Source organism: Nannospalax galili, unplaced genomic scaffold (genome assembly GCF_000622305.1).
Source record: "Nannospalax galili isolate Female #2095 unplaced genomic scaffold, S.galili_v1.0 scaffold1987, whole genome shotgun sequence".
Lineage (NCBI taxonomy): Eukaryota > Metazoa > Chordata > Mammalia > Rodentia > Spalacidae > Nannospalax > Nannospalax galili.
Genome location: NW_008355798.1, coordinates 83,850 through 92,677, shown reverse-complemented (window position 1 = coordinate 92,677; position 8,828 = coordinate 83,850). Strand labels below are relative to the sequence as shown.

General features: G+C 37.8%; 1 protein-coding gene across 3 annotated transcripts in view; it reads left to right on the top strand.

The window, feature by feature from the left end:
• The first annotated feature begins 7,072 nt into the window (after positions 1–7,072).
• Positions 7,073–8,828, top strand: part of LOC103750585 (spermatogenesis-associated protein 6) — a 60,514-nt gene continuing 58,758 nt past the window's right edge. For 2 of the 3 annotated variants that reach the window (XM_029556434.1, XM_017803348.2), the window contains exon 1: positions 7,073–7,108. The gene's annotated coding sequence lies outside the window, so the exon portion shown is untranslated. Of the gene's footprint in view, positions 7,109–7,465; positions 7,481–8,828 lie in introns of those variants that run through there. The other variant, XM_029556435.1, reaches the window with a different exon arrangement.

Here is an 8,828-nt window from a genome sequence, read left to right as displayed (position 1 = left end):
TGTGTGTGTGTTTGCTGAGGTTTGTTTTTTTGCCCCAGTGGTCAGTTTTAGAGAAAGTTCCATCAGGTACTGAATAGAAAGTACGTTCTTTGTTGATTGGGTGGAATATTCAGCAAATGTCTGTTAGGTCCATTTGATCTGTAGTCTCATTTAATGATGTCTCTATTGTTTGTCCAGTTGACCTGTCTATTGGAGAGAGTGGGGTATCGAAATCCCCTACTATTACTGAGCTGGGGTTAATCTGCAATTTAAAGTCCTATAGTATTTTTTTCCCCTGAAATTCGATGCAGCAGAGTTTGCTGCATGTATGGCCCTGATTATATCTTATTGGACAGTTGTTCCTTTGATCAGAATGAAGTGACCCTCTTTATCTCTTCTGATTAGTTTTAGTTTAGAGTCTGTTTTGTCAGATATGAGAATTGCAACTGCTGCTTGTTTCTTAGTGCCATTAGCTTAGAATATTTTTTACTATTGTTTCATCTTAAGGTAGTGTCTCTCCTTGAAGGTGACATGAGTTTCTTGCAAACAATTTGGTTTCTTAATTCATTCAACTAGCCTGTGTCTTTAGACTGGGGAGTTCAGGTCATTAATATTTAAAGTTATTATTGAAATATTTGTATTGGTTGCTGTCATTTTAATTTGTGTTTGCATTCTTGGTCTAATTTTAATTTCCACAATAAGGAGGGGACTAAACTTCATTTAGTTTCTTCTGTTGCTTTTTGGGTATAGTCATTCCTTTCTTCAGTCCTTTGTATTGCTTTGAGTATTGTCCTAATGGCTGGTTTGGTGGATATGATTTTTTTTCAGCTTTTTTGTCTCATGGAATATTTTTCCTTCCCCTTCAACTCTAGTGGACAGTTTTTCTGGGTAAAGTATTCTGGGTTGGGATCTGTTGTCATTTAGAACTGGGAATACTTTGGTCCAGACTCTTCTTGCTATCAATTTGCATTGAAAGTCAGCTGTAATTCTAATGGGTTTTCCTTTATATGTGATGTGTTTTTCTCTTGCAGGTTTCAGTATTCTTACTTTATTCTGTACATTTAGTGTTTTTACTATGATATGCTGTGGGGCGCTTCTTTTTCTAGTCCTGTCTATTTGGTCTATCTGCTTCTTGCATTGTATGGGCATATCGTTCCATAAATTGGGGAAATTTTCTTCTACAGTCCTCTTGAAGATCTGGTCCATGACCATTTACTTCTTGGTCTTATCATGGTGTCCCACATTTCCTGCATATTTCATTCTTGTGTTTTTTCAAAATAATTTTCATATTCTTTGCTTGAGTGGTCCAATTCTTCAAATTTATCATCTAATCTTGATACTCTGTTTTCCATTTCATTTATTCTCTTTGTGAGGCTTTCTCCTCTCTTTTCAAATTGGCTTATTGAGTTTTACATTTCCTTCTTCATTTCAGCCTTTTGTGAATTCAGTCAGACGTTTGTCCCTATCTTCTCCCAGTTTTTAAAATTACTTTGTGTTCTTTACATTCATTGACTTTTTTGTTTATGTTTATGATTGTTATGATGCTTATGATTTTTTTTTAAATTCTGTTTTCCAGGTTATCTCTAGGGGGTTCTCGTTGTGGAACTCTTCTATAGGACTGATGGTGTTTGGTGGGAACATATTATTTTGGTTTTTTATATTATTATGTTTATGTTGCAGTTTTTATACGTGGCTTTGTTTAGTTGCTTGTGATTCTGGTGTGAAACTCAAGCCTTCCTTTGGTGAGTTGAAGACTCATTCTGTTTGTATTATTGGTTGCTTTCTGATCGGATATGAAAATCTGGTTGGTCTAAGCTTCAAGTTTTCTCTTTTGATTTTACATTGTAGGGACAAGATGGCTCTAGTCAGGTTAGTCAGGAGCTCTCCAAGAGGGCAAAGCACTGGCTAGTTAGGAACACTTCAGAAGCCTCCTTTGGATAGTGCCAAGGTCCAAGGAGAGGAAATAGGAGATTGAAGTCCTGGTCTCTGCTAGCCAGCAGGGAAGCCTGGTTCTGAACCAGTGGGAGGGACTACAGGTGGTCCCAAAGTAGGGGGATGGGCACAGTGCCATTTGGGATGCTTACCACATGGAGGCTGGAGTAAGGCACTCTCAGGCTGTCTCCAAAGGTCTGGGCCCCTACTAGCCAGTAGGGGAACCTGGCCCTGGGGCAGTGGGAGGGACTGCAGGGGCTGGGCACAGCAGGATTTGGGAAGCTCACCATTCAGAGGCCCAAGTCAAGTTCTCTCAGGCAGTCTGCAAAGGTCTGGCTCTCCTTGTTGTCTTGAACCTTTATTAACATACATGCCCTGCTTTGTCTCTTGTACACTCTTAAAGTATTTTGTCTGAAATTTTTGTCTGAAATACTCCTAGGTATTTCTTATATGGAAGGTCTAGTGGTAACAAAATTTTCCCTCTACTTTTGTTTATCTGGAGACATGTTTTTATTAATTAAATTTGTTCTTTGACAGTTTCACACATGTACATAATGTATGCTGAACACTCTCAACCTCCACACTCTCCTTTCTCCCTGCCATACTATCTCTGTCCATTGCCCCTGTTCTCTACGAATCTCTTTTTCATATTGATGTTCATAATCTTTTAAATTTTCTTGTATTGGGAAAAAACATTTTTTGTTGGACATAGGTTTTTTTTTTTTTTTTTTTTTTTTTTTTAAACATTTTGGTCATGTCAGCTCGTGGCTTTCTGGCCTCCAAGCTTTCTGATGATTCTTTCTGCTGTAAGGATCTTTAAAAGATCCTGTTTAAATAGGCTGCTTTTCTTAGGCTGTTTTAAAGATTATTTTTCTTCCAGTTCATTGAGCTTCTTGACTGTTTATATTAATGTAATTCATGAAACTGGGGACGTTTTCTGCCATTGTTTTTAAAAATATTTTAAAGCATGCACTGCCTTCTGGAAGACACTGCCCCAGGCCTCCAGGCTGTTGTCACCTGATTGGCTCTGTAACTGTGTCTTTTGGAGGCCGTTCCATTGTTCTATCAGGGCAGCTGTGTCAACATGGTGGGGAACATGGTAGGAGCAGTGGATTCTATGACCATGGGCCCACTGTGGAGGTTTGAATCAAAATGTCCTCCATAGGCTCCAAGTGTTTGGACATTCTGTCCCCAGATGATGGTGCTGTTTTGGGAGGTTTTAGAAGGTGTGGCTATCCTGGAGGAAGCACGTCACTGGGGGTGGGCTTACAGAGCTCTTAAGCCTTGCCAGATCTCCAGTTGCTCTCTTGCTTCCTGTGCCTGTGTGATGATGTGAGAGCTTAGCTTCTGCTGTTTCTGGTCCGGCCCCCATGCCTCCCTGCCATGACGGACTGTAATTCCCCTGGAACCGTAAGCTCAATTAAACTCTTTTCTATTAAAAAAAATTAGCTTTTTCATTTCTTTTTTTAATCTTCTGGCATTTGTTATCTTTTGCATCTTATTAAAATAGTGAAATAGTCTTTGTTTTCTTTTTATTTGCCTTCTGCAGACTGTCAGTAACCCTAGTAATCTTTATCATGTCTAAGTTTTTTTCTGTCCTTGTAAGGAAGGGGATTCTTTTATTTCTTCTACTTGTAGTAATCCCATTATTTTTACATTACATTTTGTGTAGTTGTCTCACAATTATTAAATATTTTTCTTTGCTTTTACTGTTTTCTCTTTGCTTGGCAATTTTGAAAGTTTTTACTCTTATACCTTCAAAGCTTTGAGATTGTTTCCTGAGCTATGTCATCTACCATTTTAGGATTCATTCTGTTATAGTGTTTTTGATCTGTAGCATTTTATTTTGATATTACATTACATTTTGTGTAGTTGTCTCACAATTATTAAATATTTTTCTTTGCTTTTACTGTTTTCTCTTTGCTTGGCAATTTTGAAAGTTTTTACTCTTATACCTTCAAAGCTTTGAGATTGTTTCCTGAGCTATGTCATCTACCATTTTAGGATTCATTCTGTTATAGTGTTTTTGATCTGTAGCATTTTATTTTGATATTTTTTAATAATTTCTAACTTTGTTTGCATAATCATCCTGGTTTTGTATATTGCTTACTTTGTCCATTAGACCTCTTTGCATTTTAAAGTTTTGAAAAATTTATTTTTGTGTGTGATTTTGGGAGCTAAACTCTGGGTTTTATACATGCTAAGCCAGGGCGCTCTCACTGAGCTATATACTAAGCTCAATTTTTTAAAATTCCTGGTTTGATCATTGTAATGTTTCTGCTTTTCTGACTCTGAGGTATCTTCACACTGTCTTCATGTTCTTTGACTTTCAGTATGCCATGTACTTTGTTGAAAATCAGACAAAATGTATTGAGAAAAAGAATGGTAACTAAAACCTTTTATAATGTATTGGTGTATGAAGAAGGGGAATTCTGTCTTTTGGTGAGCCTGTGTCTCTGTGTTTTCTGTGTCTCTGCCCCTCCCTAATCAGGACAGTTTGGCTAGTGGGGCATAAAGTTGAGTATTTCTTTTTTTCATATACAATGGTAGATAATGTTATAGCTGAGCATTTCACTGGCTCTTGTGGAAACCTAGAGTTGGCTAGAGTTTGGAATTTTCCTTTTACCAAGTCATTTAGGCTTTGCCAAGACTTTACCAGATTGTACTGTAGGAAAAGTAATTTTTCTCCAAGGCTTGGCTTGTTATTAAGAAGAATGCCATACCTCGAATACTTCAAAATGCTTCCTTGTGCCCTAAGAGTCTGAGGGAATTTTTCTCCAATATTTACAGCGAGGATCTGTTAGAGTCATGTGTAAAAACTGTGAGCCACCCGATGACTGAACCCTTTTATAATTTTATCTTGGAGATGCTTCTACGCCAAGATTCTGGAAATTTGTCAGTTACAGACCAGACTTTCCTACCTGGCATTCGCCAGAGGCTTCTATCAATGTATAACTGCTCTGCCATGATTCTCTGTATCTACCCTGTGTATGGGGCAATGCTTTGTCTTTGACCTTATTTTTCTGTTGTATGCTAGAAGAGTTGTTCATCTCAGATTTTTATCTGTTAGGCTGGAGTAAACACTTCTAAGTTCCTTATATGCCAGCCTGAAAATCTTATTGAACACATAAAGCCTCTGTCTTAAATGACATTAAATCCCTGTCATAAATATTATGTGTCATAAATGGCACTTTCTGAGAATGTAGAAGATTTGGTTTCTGGATCTTCTGTTTTATTTTCTCTTATTTCCCTTAGTTTAAAAAAATCTTAATAATGTATTTTCCTTTACATCCAGTTGATTTTGCTTGAATGCTAATAATCTTTGTAAAAAAATTAGAAATAATTACTTGAATTATCTTAATTTAAACAAGATTTGAGATATTTTAAGTTTGGTGATTTCTTACTTTATCTTTTACTTTTAAAATTTATCTTCAGTGAACCAAACCTGTTGACTGGCCAGGTCATCAGGCCATTGACTGATTTCCAGACCTCCCCTTCTTGTTTTCTCAAGGCCATGGTTCTCCCAGGGCAGTGTTGAATATTTCAGTTTTCCCATGTGGCTATTTACTCTAAGGCTCATGTTCCTCTATGACATGAGTTTATCAGAAGTCATTCTTAATTTCTTGCCTCTTGATTGTCTCTATCAGAATTGTCAGATAACAGCAAGGAAAAACAGCCCCAAAGGCCAGACTCAGCTCTCTGGATTTCCTTATACCAAGTTTTAGATTTGCTGTTTTTCAGTGCTTCCTGTTAGCGATTCTTGGTATTGTCTGCCTTTTCCAATTGACCTTAGAAGGAGCCTTGCTCTTGGATTACTGAATCTCTTAGATTACCTTTTCTCTGCTGTATTTAGAGCCTTTGCATGCTTTGTTCCTTTTACTTGTTAGGCTCCCTTGTTTATTGCTCCCGAATTCCCAGCTTATAATATGTAACTCCTGCTATAGATAGGTGCTAAAGACCACCTTTTTCTCAAAGTGTTCACTGTCTACCTAATTGACTTAGGTATTGTTACTGTGGAATCTCTCATGCCTCTCTCCAATGCTTTCATTGTACTTGTAGTTCATAATTATATATTCATTGATATTTTTATTTCATTTGATGTTTCTCTCCCTTGTGGACTTTAAAACTCTTTAAGAAAAGGTTATATCTTGCTGGTTATGGTAGCAGGGATCCATTATCTTAGCACTCAAAAGACAAGGCAGGAAGGTGGTGAGTTCTAGGCTAGCTCAGACTACACAGAGAAACCCTGCCTCAAATACACAAATAAGCAAACAAGAAAGATGTAAAAAAAAAGGGGGGGGCATGTCTGTTTTTCTCATTGTAGCCCAAGTTATGAATTAAGAATTTCTTTCTTTATAGATGACCTATGAGAATAGATGGTTTAATGTAACTTTCATTTGTGAAAATGGTAGAATTTAAAGGAAGTAATTACTCCTTTTTTCATCAGTTCTTGGAAAGTTGAAAGGGTATGCATTTTTTTTTTGGTTTTGTAAATTTATTACAAAATATTTCAGACATACTAAATTTTAGGGTGTTTTCTTATGTACTTAGCAGTCCTTATCATACTGATTAAGAAATAGATATAACATATTTATGAAAACATGTGTGATCTACTAAGATATTCACAAACATATCTACACAGTAGTTATTTTGACTTTTATTTATTTATTTTTTCAGAGCTGAGGACCAAACCCAGGGCCTTGCACTTGCTAATTTTTTTAGTATGTGTGTGGGTGCATGAGTGCACACATTACAGTATGTGTGGAATACAGAAGAATACTCGTGGGAGTTGGTTCTCTTCTTGCATCATGTAGGTTTTAGGGATCAAGCTCTGGTCCTCAGTCATGGCAGCAAATAACCTTACCCATTGAGCCATCCCACTTATCTTTCTAAATAAGAAAGATAGGAGAAAAAGGGTTATATCTCTTTTCCTTTATAAAACCCCAAGCTATGACTTAAGTGGAGAACTTTATATTTCTCATAGATGAAATAAAAAAATGAAAGGTTGAATGAGACTTCCGTTTGTGGAAAATAGCACAAAGCAATTATACTTTTTTAAAATGAGTTCTCAGAGGCATATTGAAGTTGATCATTGTTTATTATTGACTTGTTGAAAACAGAATTTTCTTAAGAGATTTTTTCTTCAAACTTTCAGATGATACAGCAGTGTTCGAGTTGATACAACTAGTTCCCCCAGGTACTGTATTGTTTATTGATAAGATAACTAGCAGGGCAAATAATTTCAAAGAAATGTTTTTAAACATCTCATCTTTCTCTCTTCTTACCAAATTAACAGAAGTGTTTATTTTTTTATATCTTTGATTCACTGTATGTAAAATGTATTCCAAAACAGTATATATCAAAAAGTTGATATACATTGACATACATTGTTTGAATACATTGTTTTGAATTTGAATATATAAAAATAATCGAAAGTGGATAATAACATGTTATCACTTTAGGATAATTTGTGACAGTCATAAAAGTAATTTAGATTTTTTTTTCTAAAATTGCATATTTTCATTGATTAAAAAGGGTTTATTTTTGTTGCCCTCAGGCCTCTCTTGGGGTAAGTCTATCGCGCAGCCCTCCATGCCTTGATTCCCGCAGCCGCATTCACCCTTCCATCTCCCCTGCTGTTCTCTACTCCTAACTTGGGCTCTGTGCCATTCCAAGTCTTGGGGCCCCAGACACCTTGGGAGCCAGTGCTGCTTCCTGATCCTTTTCACCCGGACCGGCTTGGTGCCTTCCTTGGGCCCAAGGAGCACTTGTTAAAGCTGTAGTGAAATGCTTCGTCTAATCATGTAGTTATTAAAAATTTTAAAAATGGCTCCTACCCTCAGGCCTCTCTTGGGGTAAGTCTATCGCGCAGCCCTCCATGCCTTGACTCCCCCAGCCGCATTCACCTTTCCATCACCCCCGCTGTTCTCTACTCCTAGTTTTGGGCCCTGTGCCATTCCTAGTCTTGGGTCCCCAGACACCTGGGGAACCAATACTGCTTCCTGATCTTTTTCACCCAGACCAACTTAGTGCCTTCCTTGGGCCCCAGGAGCACTGCTTCTGGATCTGGCCCCGCCCTCACCTCCCTCTGCTTCCCTGGTCCTGCAAAACCCGCCAGCCTCTTTCTGGGGCTGACAGCCTCTTTCTGGGGCTCCAAGGCTTACCTTTCCTCTCCCCGATCCTTTGCATCCAGTATAACCCAGCTACTCAATCCACTCCCTGGGAAATCTTGGGGCTTATTCCAACCCCATCTGCCTTTGCATCCCTGTGTGGCATTGCCACGGCCAGGATCTCAAGTCAGTCCAACACCCAAGTTCCTGAGGCTAAAATCATTCTTAGAAGATTCCAGACCTAAGGAGAAAGTCTAAAAACGTCTGACCCACATTGGAATTGGGCCACTGTGGAACTCCTGAAGACGACATCAATCTGGCCACGACAATATAAAATCAAAAGAGAGAACCAGAAGCTTAGATGAACCAGCTCTTCATACCCAGAAAGTAAACCACAAAGACACATAAAGTTCAAAAAAAGAAGCAGAACTAAACTTGAAGGCCCGAGTATCACACAAGAGTCAGAAACTACAAAAGAAATTCACATGTCAAAATCACAGAGAAAAAATAATAACATGAAAAACCAAAATAACATATCCCCACCAAATACCAGTAATCCTCTAGAGGAGCACAATGAGAACCCCCCTAGAGACAATGCAGGACATGGAACTCAAAAGAACAATGATGAATATGATAAAAGAATTCACTGAATTTAAAGAACACACAAACAAGGTAATCATACAGCTGAAGGAAGGTAGGGATAAACTTCTGAATGAATTCAGAAAAGAGCTAGAAATATTGAAGAATACTCAGGCTGAAATAAAGAACGAAGTGAAACACTCCATAAGCCAATTAGAAACAACAGGA